The sequence below is a fragment of the Aedes aegypti genome, chromosome 2 (genome assembly GCF_002204515.2).
Source record: "Aedes aegypti strain LVP_AGWG chromosome 2, AaegL5.0 Primary Assembly, whole genome shotgun sequence".
In the NCBI taxonomy this organism is placed as follows: Eukaryota; Metazoa; Arthropoda; class Insecta; order Diptera; family Culicidae; genus Aedes; species Aedes aegypti.
Window position 1 is genome coordinate 172614702 of NC_035108.1, and position 13431 is coordinate 172628132.

General features: G+C 35.2%; 1 protein-coding gene across 3 annotated transcripts in view; it reads right to left on the bottom strand.

The window, feature by feature from the left end:
• LOC5575057 (collectin-10) overlaps nucleotides 1-12227 on the bottom strand; it is a 188147-nt gene extending 175920 nt beyond the window's left edge. For 2 of the 3 annotated variants that reach the window (XM_021843164.1, XM_021843163.1), the window contains exon 1: nucleotides 12147-12223. The gene's annotated coding sequence lies outside the window, so the exon portion shown is untranslated. Of the gene's footprint in view, nucleotides 1-12146 lie in introns of all 3 variants that reach the window. The other variant, XR_002500167.1, reaches the window with a different exon arrangement.
• Nucleotides 12228-13431: the final 1204 nt, after the last annotated feature.

Consider the following 13431-nt stretch of genomic DNA (forward strand, 5'->3'; position numbering starts at 1 on the left):
CGAAGTCTAAGCAAGGCCTGCTTGAGGTCCTTGCTGATGTTAGACTTCGAGGACGCAAAGTCAATTATGGAGTCGAGCTGCTGTGCAGCCACTTCCATCGCAGAGAGCCCATCTCTACTTTTATTGATGGCCCTCATCAACCACGCTCCATCCATAACTTCACCCGATGCGTTAGCCGGGGATGAAATATGGGTTCCAGCACTGGCACTACGTGCACTGCTGCCTCCTCCTGCTTCTACTCTCCTCAACGGAGATCTAGCTAGCCCACTTCTTGCGAAGGGGTTCGCTTCCCTACTACTGCTACTACCTGCACTACCACTACTAATCTGATTGTTGTTTGAATTTGTACTCATTTTGGATCCCACGAGTAGCACGGGAAAAGAGGTCAACCACGCCAGAGCCCTGCATTAACGCGGTAAGGGACAAAATACTGTGAGGGGTGCCCAGGTGCCCCACAGGCTCCGTTAATGGCCGAACATCTTTTTCACCCCTTCGACCATTCATTCCTCAGCACGGTTTTTCGCATCACACCTTGAATTGGGGTTACCCCGTTTGGTGGACTCTTACCACCGGAACGGGTTGTCCGTAGTTCTATTCTGGACGCCGGAACTACACGGCCAACCTTATACTTAGTATGCATGTATGGTTATGTACTACAAATAGTGCAAAAATTCAGCTATCATACATTGGAGAAGTCCATGGAAATTCGAGTCAGAAGTCTACCAAATATTTCTCGAAGAATCCTACAAGGAACTTTCCAGAAGGATCTTGCCAAGTCTTACAGAAAATTGAACATGGCAAGTATTTGATAGATCTCAATTACTACGCAAGCAATTTGTCAAAAATATGTCCATAAGTTCCAGAGGCGCGTCCACGTTCGAAATCCTGGGTAGGACAAATGTTGGCAAATAATGTGTGCACAATGAAGCTAAGAAACAAATTAACCCTGGACTGGAATTTAAAGTTACTATATTTAAGGGGCTAAAACGCAGGTGAAATTTCGTTCAGTTTTGAGTTGATTTGAGTTAAGGAATCTCTACTGTTTCCAAGCGTTCTAACGATACTTTCAAGTGGTTTTTCCGCTCAACAGAAAAAATAGCATAATTCTGGCTTATTTTACTGACTCCCATACAAGTTGTATAGATTGAAAAAAATGCTAAAAAGACTTCAAAACTAGTTTTTTATCACTAACACTTTTTTTGCTGCTACCTCTTATTCCATGCCAATTGTTACCACAATACTAAGAAAGCTTTTCGTCTTTAGTAAGCTGGTAGCGATTGAGTGCTTTAAAAATAGGAAATTTAAGATATCTTGCCCGAAAATAGAGACCTAAATGAGGCCGGAAAAAGACCAAACAGGAACCAAGAAAATAAAGCTAAACCTAATAGGAGCCAAGAGATACGAGTTTGGTTCATCATACCATTACAGCAGACATTTATCTAAGATCTAAGAGTTTTTCTCTCGTGATATCATGACAAGTATTACTGTTGTATTGTTTCATGATTTTCTCTAGGAATTTCATTAGAAATTGATTCATGTATTTTCCCAAATGTTCAGATATTACTCCGGAAGTTTCAAAATTAGATCATTTAGTGTTTATTTCCTAAAGAATCAAACCTGGAGTTTGCCGAGGAGAACCATATAAATGATTTTTTTTTTCCGAAATCAACTCATTTCATTCAAAAACTCATTGAGAAGTTTTTCTGGAAAGTCCTGACTCCACCAAGATTTTATCCAGTGATTGATCCACCGATTTCTCTGAAATGTCCTCCAAGATTCCCGGTCAAAATATCTTCTAATTCAATCAAAAACTTCTCCACATATTACTAAGTCTTTCTTTTGAAATTTTCTTTCAAGATTTATATTAGATTTCAAATAGAAATTTCTTTTAAGATTCCTTCAAAAATTTCCACATAACTTCCACAAGTAATTTTTAGAATTTTTTTGAAGTAAGTCTTGGAAGTTTTTTTCGGGAATGCCAAAGATTTTTTTTTTTTAAATTGAACCCGTGAGGTTTTTCTAAAAAAAATCGTCTGATAGAACTTGGCTAATTTATAAAGTCTCCCTTAATAAACAAGGATCTCTGAAATCACACCTGGACTCTTAAGGAAGTTTTAGAAGATTTGTTAAGATAATCGAAAAAAAAATCGAACCTAGGGATAGTATTCCGCAGGACTTTTCGAAGAAGTTCGACAGAATCTCTATAGAAATTTGCGTAGGAATGATCGGAGAAATTATTGGAAAAATTGCTGCAGTATGAACTGGTGGGAAAATTTCAATAAACTTTTGAAGATTGCATGGGATTTTTTGATAAACTTTTTAAGAAATGTTAGGTGAAACTTCAGAAGTAATAATTGGATGAATTGCTGGAAAAATCCTAGAAAAAATAGAATTGTTCGAAAAACCGCCCAAGGAATTTTGGATTTCCGCGAAGAAACGTAGTTGAATTCTTGAAGGAACACACATGAATAAGCGAGGGAATTCTTGAAGGGTTTCTTGAAAAAAAAAAACACTTAGCTGTTTTTTCAAACATTCTAGAATAAACCTTTGTATATTTTCTTGGAAGAAATTCTGTAGAAATTTTTGGAAGATCTCATAGATCAACTAATGGACAATTCTGAAGGATTAGTGGAAAATTATCTAGATGAGATTCTAGGACAATTTTGGAAAAAAATCACTGCGCCAATAACTGGGAGTAGCCGCTTTGGTGTTCTCAAGGATTTTTTACAGCATATTCTGAAGAAATTCTTCTAAGCATCCTTTGAAAAATCGCTGAAAGTATTTCTGAGAAAATTGATCGAGAAATATTTGGAAGAATTTCTGATGAGATCCCTGTAGGAGACCCTGAGAGTATTTCAAATAAAATCACTATGAGAATTCTTAAGGCTGACCCAGTTTGTGCGTATATTAAACAGAGGATGAATAGTTTAATTTGTTCTTCAAGCTTTCTGCCGAACTTTTTTTTTATGAATCGTGGGTAGGACAACCCTTTGGCTGTCCTACCCAGGTGTTTTTGTGCGTAGTACATGTCCTACCTGTCCTACCCACTTCCCGCGCCACTGATAAGTTCACATAAGATGTCCTTAGCGAGCACCTCGAAAATTAACTCTAGAGCGGTCGCGCATTCAGCCATTGCCGACACCACCTCGCTCGAGCTGTGCATGAGAAGCGAACTTTTGTCAGGGTGCGTGTACTCAGTACACGCATGCGACCGATCTTAGGTTAAAAAAAATTTCATGGATACCCTCAAAAATTATACTATCAGGCTAACATGGAAGAGCGTGTTATTTTTCATATCGTTTGTCTCACTCTAACAATTATCATCAAAACTTTGTAGAAGCAAATCTCGAGTTTTAGTGAACCGATGAAGCTGATCATTCAATAGGTTGTACACTACAAATGAAGAATTAATAGTGATACGTTTTCACATCGATATATGAAATTGTACTTGTTTTTTTTTTATCTTAAAATGAATAGGGAGATTATGATGACGTCCGGTGCGGCCTTAATCTGGGAAGATCGCACCAAGAAGTATTCTAATAATACTGTTAAGTATATACCCCTCGAAACAGCTATGAGTTTTAGCTAATTAACCAATTAGCTTTATTGGAATTAATCAGGAAAGAAATCACTGAAAATTTAACAGAAAACTCTTCGGAAAGCTTATCTGACAAAATTCTTGATAAAAATCTACAGTGGGTCACTACAGGGAAATTAGTCGATCATCGTTTAGGAAGCCCTACCTTAATCCAATATATATTCAAATCAACATTTATTTCAAATACTCTGGACAGCAGTGTAGCTCCGACATTCACATGCTAGTCGTACACTGGTGGTCACTCATGTATAAACACCACAATGGACATTCAAACGTCGCAGTAGTAGCACAAATCTCGCGAGAAAAGGAGAATGTGAGACCGGCCACCACCGTCGCCTCTGTCCTCAGTGATCTTTGTGCTTGCCTGACCGACGTCACTGACATGATCTTAGCCATCGCACAGTGGCGGGCCTACATACAAAAGTCGGACAAAACCATATTTTTTCTATTATTATTAACGTTATTTTTAACCCTGGGCTAGTTTAGTTTCTAGACCAACGGATTTACTTTCCTTCCGAAGAAAGTCGTCGTCAAAAGTGACTTCGGTTCGGTGAAAAACTTGGATGACTATTCACTACTCAGTTTGCTTCTCCCTGTTTTACAAAACAAAATTTTCTAACCCTTCCACCCACTTCAGTCCAAGTTGTAATTCAACGTCTTTGTGAGCCAAGATTAGACCAATAACTGACAGTCTGTTTGTTTCTTATTTTTCTAAGCCTACTTATTTCTTATATCTCTAAACCTGCCTATCAATTCAATTACAGTTCATTACTTCCTCACATTACTCTCTTTTCCTACTCCTTTTTAAATCTAATTCAGTGTTTAATGTCTCTTATTATTAGAAATGTAAGAAATACTCTTATATCAGATATAATTCATTCTATGTTTTTATTACAATTCTTAGAAAAATGTATTCCAAATTTATCCAAATACTACACAAAGTCACTTGAGAATGTCAATTTGAAGTTCGTTTCAACTACAAATTTAGTCTGTCAATGTGCCATTTTCACTTTAAAAGGCTGAAGGATATACCCAAAAATCAAATATTCAGAGGTAAACTAGCCGAGGGCTGATAACAATGTGATGTGAAATTTGTTACATCGGCATCGATTTGAAGGTCTCTCAAAGCTAAATTGGCTAATTTCCAAGCATAGTAGCCACAAAAATAAGCTCCGCAGAACGTGCTTCCGTAGCATTAGATTGCAATACTTTACATTTAAACTTTGTAGGATGAACAATTTCGAACGTTCTGAACAACAGAATGGCTATTTGTTAGATATTAACCCGTATTCAAATCTCCACGATATCTACATCATTTCTTCGATTCCTGCTTTGATCAATTTTGATATTCTACTGCACCAACGGTACTGAAGTTGGTACCATTCGTAAGAGTCATTGTAATCACTTCAAGCTTCATAATACTGATGTACTTACACAAATCGGTAACGGCTTTTTCATCAGATTGCTTGTTTGTAAAACTAAATATACTATTCATACAGTCTAAACATCCAATGACGTTTCATCAGGCATCCTGTTCTGAAACCGTTCCGTTGAAGTTTCCAACAGATCTTCTCCAGCTTTAATTCTAGAAATTCTACTTCTCAACCGTATATTTATCTGATTCAGCGATGCTCCAAAATTTTCTTGTAAGTGTAAGTCTGCTTGCTTATCCACTTCCATCTCCCTTCGAACGGTTAAAACTGTGGAGCGTTCTGCGTTATAAGGAATGCTGTTCATAACGGTATTCTTTAGCGATTGACACAACGAAGTTAGTCGTTCAATGTGGATTTCATTAATCGTGTCGTTGAACAATGCTCATCGAATTTCAACATCAAAGATGCTTTACCGTATTAAATTTTAGACTTGTTGATTGTTCCGTTGTCTACAAGATTATCTTTATTTAGAATCATTTTTACTTACAAGAAGTCTTACAATCATTGAATTGCTTATGTTCTAAAAGTGTTCTAAAAGAGGCGGTACTTGGAGTTAACTTTTGGTATGTAAATATAAGCCAATCAGAATTTAGCACTATGCATTATAAGCGAAAAGAAATATAACCATTGGCCTCTTGCATCGTGAGAACGATGCACTTGGCGTAGGCAAGGAGATCGAATTACGCTATTGCATATATCGATTGTCTGGAATGATCGTTGGCGTCAGAGTGTAGTGACAATGACATGGGTCATTGCCTGAGTTGTAATTTGGAAAAGGTTGGCAATAATTTGGTTTGAATGTTAGCATGATATGAATGCTTGGGAATTGTGAAGTAAGGTTTTTATGATCGTGGGAAGGTTCAGCATTTCAGTTGATGTGAAATTTAGTTTTACTGTTTTATGCTTTTCACACTCTTAAGGATTTGTGAGAGCTAGGAAACGTTCTGTAATTTGATATTCTTTATGAACATCGGAACATGAACATGTTCTAATGCTTGAGATGAATTATTTATGTTTTTTGAATATTAACTTTGTAATGCAAGTCTATCATGCTACACCTCCACCCTTCGGGAGAGTAATGTATCGAAGAAAAATTACTCGTGTATAGCTATGCTCCAAATACCGTTTACATAAAAAATATACTTATTTGATCCTATCGAATTTCAAGCTTCTTAGTGTTATACTAAGAAATTTTACCTACCCCATTTGATTGTCATTTTTTTTTTGTGTTTTATTCTCTTTTTTATGGGTGTTAGGCTCGGTGGATCTCTTTTGTATTAAAATTTATTGTTAGTTATCGATACAATAATTAAATCAAAACTTTGTGTTTTTTTTTTTTTTTTATTTTTATGCTTTAATAAGTCGATTTTTGTGAACTGTAATATTCTCATTATTTTGTGTCAAATAGTGATTAATTTTACAATTTGGGTCATTGATTTCGACTATTTTATAAGGTCCTGAATAAAATGAATCAAGTTTTTTTCTGTTTTCTACGGTTAAATATACTAAATCTCCAATATTTAGATTTATTGGGTTGATATTTTGATTTGCTTGATTTGTTCGTATTAATTTTTGATCAATTAATTTTCTTCTAGCGATTTCATTTGATTTCTGAATTTTAAATTTAAGTTCATGATAATAGTCCTCGTAATTATAAAGTGGTTCTATGCCTTTTTCGTATATTTCGTTGGGTAGTTGAGCTTTTCTGCCAAAAACTAATTCAAATGGTGTAAATTGATGATCTGAATGTGGAGTGGTGTTATAGGAAAAACTGTAAAATTTTAACCAATCATCCCAATCTGTATGGTGTTCATTTGTAAAAGATCTCAGATATTCATTCAAACATCTGTGATTTCTCTCTAATGAACCAATAGTTTGGGGATGATAAGCCGTTGAAAAGTTTTGTTTAATTTCCAAAATTTTGCAAATTTGTTCTAAGGTTTGATTTTTAAATTCGGTTCCTTGATCTGACCTCAATTCAAGGAAATTTCCGTACACTAATATGAAATGATCGACTAATGCCTTGGCAATGACATTAGCTTCTTTGCTTGCCGTTGGTATTAAAACAACATACTTCGTTAAATCACATTGGATTGTAACTATGTATCTATTTTTGTTATTACTTAATGGAAGTGGTCCAACTGTATCAATTGAAATCACTTCAAATGGTGTGGAAGGTGTTGTGGTAACTATCATATTTTCTTTAGTATGTTTAGTAATTTTATTTTTTTTACATAACTCACAGGATTTTACGAACTGTGATATGCAACCTTTCATATCCTTCCATTTATATTTTTCTCTTATTTTGAGATAAAGTCTATGTTGTCCAATATGACCTCCTAATGGGATCTCATGGTTAATTCTTATTATTTCATGTATTTCATTTTTATCCGTTATGAATTTTGGCGGATTGTAAATTATTATTTGCACGTGTCTAACTTTTTCATTTGTTATTTTTTTGAAAATATTTATAGGCCATAACTTGAAAAGTTCATTATCCGAAGATAAAGCAATCTTTTTAATTTTCATCGTAAGTAATAATTTTTCTAATTTCAGAAGAGCAAACTCAAGTGTTTGACTTCCGTTTGTTATAAACTGTTGTTGCACTGATGCAACACGTTTTTTACTGTTCTTTGAAAAAATTATCATTTCAAGAACATTGTTATCATAACTAATTCTTAACTTATGCAATTTGTTGGTAATGCTTGGATTTTCAGTTACGTAAGTAGAGAGGTGATCAGGCTCTTTACTAACAGTAACCTTTGGTGTTTCTGCGGGTGTTGTAGTTTGATTTTGTTCTCGGGTCATTGCTCTTGTATTAACCTTCAAAATATTTATATTTTTCAATTCTTCAGACGTTGTGACAATGCGTGACAGTGCGTCTGCGATTACATTAGCTTTGCCTTGTATGTATTCTACGACAAAGTCAAATTCTTCTAAGTCTAAACGCATATTTGTGAGTTTCGAGTTTGGATTTTTCATTCCAAACAGGAATACTAACGGTCTATGGTCTGTTCTTACAACGAACTTTTTTCCATACAAATAAGGTTTAAAGTAGTTAATAGCCCAGTGTATCGCTGTTAACTCTTTCAAAATTACTGGTTTATTTTTTTCTCCTTTCGTAAAGGTTTTACTTGCGAAAGCTATCGGTAGCTCGCTATTTTCAAATTGTTGAGACAGTACTGCTCCACAAGCAATGTCTGAAGCATCTGTCGTCAAGATAAATTGTTTATTAAAATCAGGATATTGAAGAATCATTGGTGACATTAAATAATTGCGTAATGATTCGAATGAATATTGACATTCATCCGTCCACATAAATTTTGAATTTTTCTTAAGTAAATTATTCAAAGGACTAGCAATTTTTGCAAAGTTTGGAACAAATTTCCTGTAGTAATTGCAGAAAGCTACAAATCGTCTAACATCATCCGCATTGGATGGAACTGGATAATTTTTAATTGTATCAAATTTAGAAGGATCAGGTAATATTCCTTTATCAGTTATTTTGTGACCTAGATAAGTCACTTCTGATTGAAAAAATTTACATTTACTTAGATTGAGTTTTAAATTATAGTGTCTCAATCTGTCAAAAACTTGTGTAAGATTCATTAGATGGTGGTTTACTGAACAACCAATCACAATGATGTCATCAATATAAATAAAAGCTAATTCGGGTGTCAATCCAGCCATGGCGATTGTCATCATACGCTGGAAACTATTTGGACTTATATTTAATCCAAATGGTAAACGCGTAAAATGATAATGTCCAGACTGTGTTGAAAACGCTGTGAATTTTCTTGAGTTCTCATCTAGTGGGATTTGATGAAAACCAGACATCAAGTCCAACGTGGAAAAATATTTAGCTCTTCCCAATTGATCCAAAATAGTATCAATCCTGGGGAGAGGAAATTTATCAGCAAATACGAAATTTGAATTATATGCCATTTCAAATTGTGCTCTAATGGGTAAATTTTCTGCTGTCTATTTTGGCGCTCTTTGTTTCGTGTTGTTTTTTTACCATCTTGGTCTGTTTTTTATCTTTATGTTGTTGTGTCATAGTATACAACAATATTCTAGTAGTATTTTAAACAAATACTGACAATTTTTGATTTAGATGGCATATTTAACTCACCATTCGAATTTGGAAGCTTTCTACGAAGAACAATTTTAATATCTTTGAATACTGGAGCCTAGTAATCTACAGTGCAATGTACTAAACATACTGTAGTTTTCAGTTCTTGGGCTGTTTCTGCAGTTATAGTAATTTTTACACGATACTTCCGACGTGTCCACAGCAAAATTTATTTTCTGATATCATACATCGTACATCGATATTATGAGCAAAAACATCTATAGCACTGTTTCATAAAGCTGTATTGAAACACAAAATTGACTGGATTTTGTTCATTAGATCAACTCCGTTTGCACCGAACGATCATCAAATACTATCAAATTTGAAGCGAGACGTGCTGATCTCAGGTTACATGATATGACAAGATTATTGTTAATCTGATGGAAGTGACTACATAGAATAACCTTGATTTATTTTCTGCAACAACCGTATGCATTCAGTGGTTTATCACTAGCCTATTGAAAAAAAAAATCTCAGAACTAGAAAAATCAATATATACTTTTCGTAACAATAAGAAACATCGTACGCCGATGACAGTAAGTTTCTGGATACTTACTGTATCTTTCTGGCGATTCTTTTCCACGGAAGATTGCAAAGTTTCATACCTTATGTTTCTAGAAAATACAATCTTACTATCTTCGAATAACAGAATGTTTTATAAGCTAGGGTACCTGACCTCGGACCCAAATTTCTGTGATCCTTGTTTCCACTATTCGGAAATCAACGCTTCTCGTAGTTTCTGAAGTTCTTCGTCTGATTCTGTTTTAATATGAAACCTATTTTGTATAAAATTTCCATCATGTCCACGTTAAGAATAACTTTTTTGCGTATCCTTGAAAGATATTGGCAGCATAGGCTGAATCTATGTGTTAAAATAATAAAAAATGTTTAAAAAAATATGAAGAGTTTTTTTTTCTCTCTTTTTCTCTCTCAAGTAGGTATTATTGCCCTGGCTTCGAAAAATCTTCATATGATCACGCAATGATCCATACTTGGTATACTACCAAACTGTACAAGCATAGCCATGCGAGATATTTTGTGTCTTAAACTTAAAGCACTCATTGAACCATATGATCAGAACATTGTATCGTAAAATGTTGAAACTTATAAGTTGATTTCATTCTTTACGTTCATTTTTTTTTGTAAACACTGGACGACTCACAAGTATAAGTGTACTGGACTTTTCTATACCTTCTATTGCGAATGCTTCCAGTTGTACAATAGCATAGCTGTTGTAAGTGATAAATATTCTCAGGATTCGATGGAGATCGGAAGCATTTTTCATAACTGTTGATTTGAGCGCTTTATTTAAGTTGGAAAAGAAATTCCAAGCATTTTAGGTTAGCCTGGTTCGATACAGTGTGTTAAGTTTTGCGTTTATTCATAAACATTCCAATTTTATCGACCTTTAACGTAATCTTGCAGTCGTGCAAATGTCGATCATGAAACTTGAAAAACTCTCGGTATTTCAAACGTTTTTATCGAATTAAGGTTATTTCTTCTTCAATCGTTCAAAACAAGATTCCATTCATCGATGATCTTTGTCTAACCAGAGGTCAGTTTAATACAGGATTTCTGCCCATTTCCGTCAGAATCCAAGTTTTCGGTTCTCTGCCTTTGTCCATCAGAGACCTTTTTTCGCTGGTTTCTGCCTATTCCTATCAGAAACCGTCAACAGCCTCTTCATTTCCCTCAATGCCATTATGTCCCGGAACTCAATTCAAACATATCGAGTTCTCTTGGCATACTTTACCTACGAGAACGAACATTGGAACCTCAACATCCCAAGCCATACACGTCGTGTCGCATACATTTTAAGGGATATCAGAGTTGTTCACAGTTTTCATTCAGTCTTCAAGCATAGTAATCACTGGCCCACATTGAATGTGTTGAGAACAGGGGTTGAATTCTGACAAAATTGAGAGTATGTCTCTCTTATAGCTCTCTGATCATGACAATCATGATCCGCCACACATCATGTGAGCCTGTTTATCGTATACTGCTACCGCTCTGATTAGAATCCTATTGCTATAGGATTTTCGGGATTTTTTATCATGCCAGTGAAGTAAAACACCTACCCCCAAAAGTAAATAAAACGAGAAAAATGGGTTTTATCATCGCTCTCTCTATGGAGCTCTCCTTCGCTGCACCTATTTATCAAGCTTGTTACAACTTGCAAAACATTGCCGATCATAGACCGATACAGATGTGATGTTTTTTTTTCGCTATACGAAATACAAAAATACGCTATACAAATATCAAACGAAAACGGATCTCAAACCAGATCATTAGGAGCTGTCGTTTCTAAAAAAAACCATGAATAGTTACTCTGGAACATAAGAGAGAAAACAATGTACGATAATAATTTCTGGTGAGGTTAATTTAATCCACTATGCTATGTATCTTTTATATCTGTCTAAAGATAATCATTCACTTTTTCTATTGCACCATGCCAAACAGTAAACATTTAACTTCATAATTAATCTCAGTGAATTAAGAAAACATATATCATTAAATATAACTTTATATATCCGCTGCTTAAGTGTCCGGATTTCGGAGTCAAAACAGTATAGTGATACACATTGAAGGAGTGTCACTACATCACCCAAATTTGCAATTTTCAATTTTCATTTAATTTGGTTGAAATGTTGGTCTTTTTTCAGTTAAAGCATTTGAAACACAAAAAAAGAAGTTTGAAATTTTCTTATCAATATTTGAAGATTTGTCCGGCTTTCTACCACTGTGCATCGTCGTCGTCGTCGTCGCATTGCACAATATTCACAGTCCAAGATTCAGCCGAAGGCGACACTAAGCAGTGGACCAGTCGTCGAGATCGGACACCACCCCCTCTCTATCTCTCAACCGGCACAACAGTCACAACAATCACCACAACCACAACCACGTTTCACTGTTTAGTAGAGCAAAGGAGCGAAAGATCGCGGCCACGCGCGCGAGCCGACAGTTTTTTTATGCTTTACGCCACCTGGTAGAAGTGTCCAGCCCCGGGAGAGCCGAATCGCGATGCTATGCTACAGAAGGTCGAAATAAGACTGCAGAGGCTGAAATCAAATCACTTTCGATTTTGAATAAAAGACATAGCCTGTGCTCTCGGTGTTTCCATTCCGTGCATCTCGGCGAAGCCCAACCGTACATGTGGACTTGTTTCACTCTCGAAGCCCGACGAGCTCAAGATGGAAAATATGTGTTGTGAGCTGAGGCTGAAGCACATATGAGAAGCGCTCGAATAACCAGCCGTGTTCAAGATGAGGGTCTGAGGCAACGACGAAGCGACACCGGCACGGCAGCTTGGCAACTTTGGGAACATCGCCCGAAAGTGTTGGCTCACTTTCGATCTCGCACGGATTGATGCTGACGCTAGTGATGCCAAACTTAGTTGGGAATCATGCTGATAATATCTTATTATCTGCAATTGATACGAAAGCTAACAGATACCTTAAAACTGTATAACAAATAATCATACATATTCTCCCGTGCAAAAGTTTGAGGTCACTCCCTAAAAAACATACACAAGATTTTTTTTTTCAACTCTTTTAGTAGTATCATTTTAAACATAACATTTTTTTTTATTTTAATTCTTTATTGGTTTCATTCCAAACATTACATTCATTTCTTATATCTAGGTGTTCTGTCTAATAACACAACACTATCATCCTAATTTGGTAAAACAAATTAAAGCTTTTATTAACATTTTGTTTACAACATATTACATTTCGTTTGTCGTAGCAGTTGAGAATTTTTACAGGTGAGTTGATTTCACCTGCTCATAAGAAAAAAAAAAACGCTTTTAATTTACTTAACTACGTTTGTTAGCATAACCAAAACAAAGAACGCTTTTATCGTTGCAATTTTATGACATTTGTTCCAATGTTCTAACATTGAATATTCTACAGTTGTGTTCAGAATAATAGTAGTGAAAGCCGATTTTCATACAAAATGCTCAACTTTGGCATGCTGTAACTTTGTTTCCCTATAAGCAATCGGCATGAAATTTTGACAGAGAACTACAAATATACTCAATTTTATTATCACAAAATATGAAATTTTTCACACTACCGGTTAAAAATTTAAGCACCAGGTGAAATCGCTCAAAATAATAGTAGTTTTTCTTTTGCAAATTTTTGTTCAGTAACAATTTTCTAAAATATTGGCTTGTTCACACATTTATAGCTTGAGTGGAAATTGTTGAAACGATGAGTGAAGAAAAATTTTAAAACTCAAAATACAGAAGATATTTGAATTATTAAAAC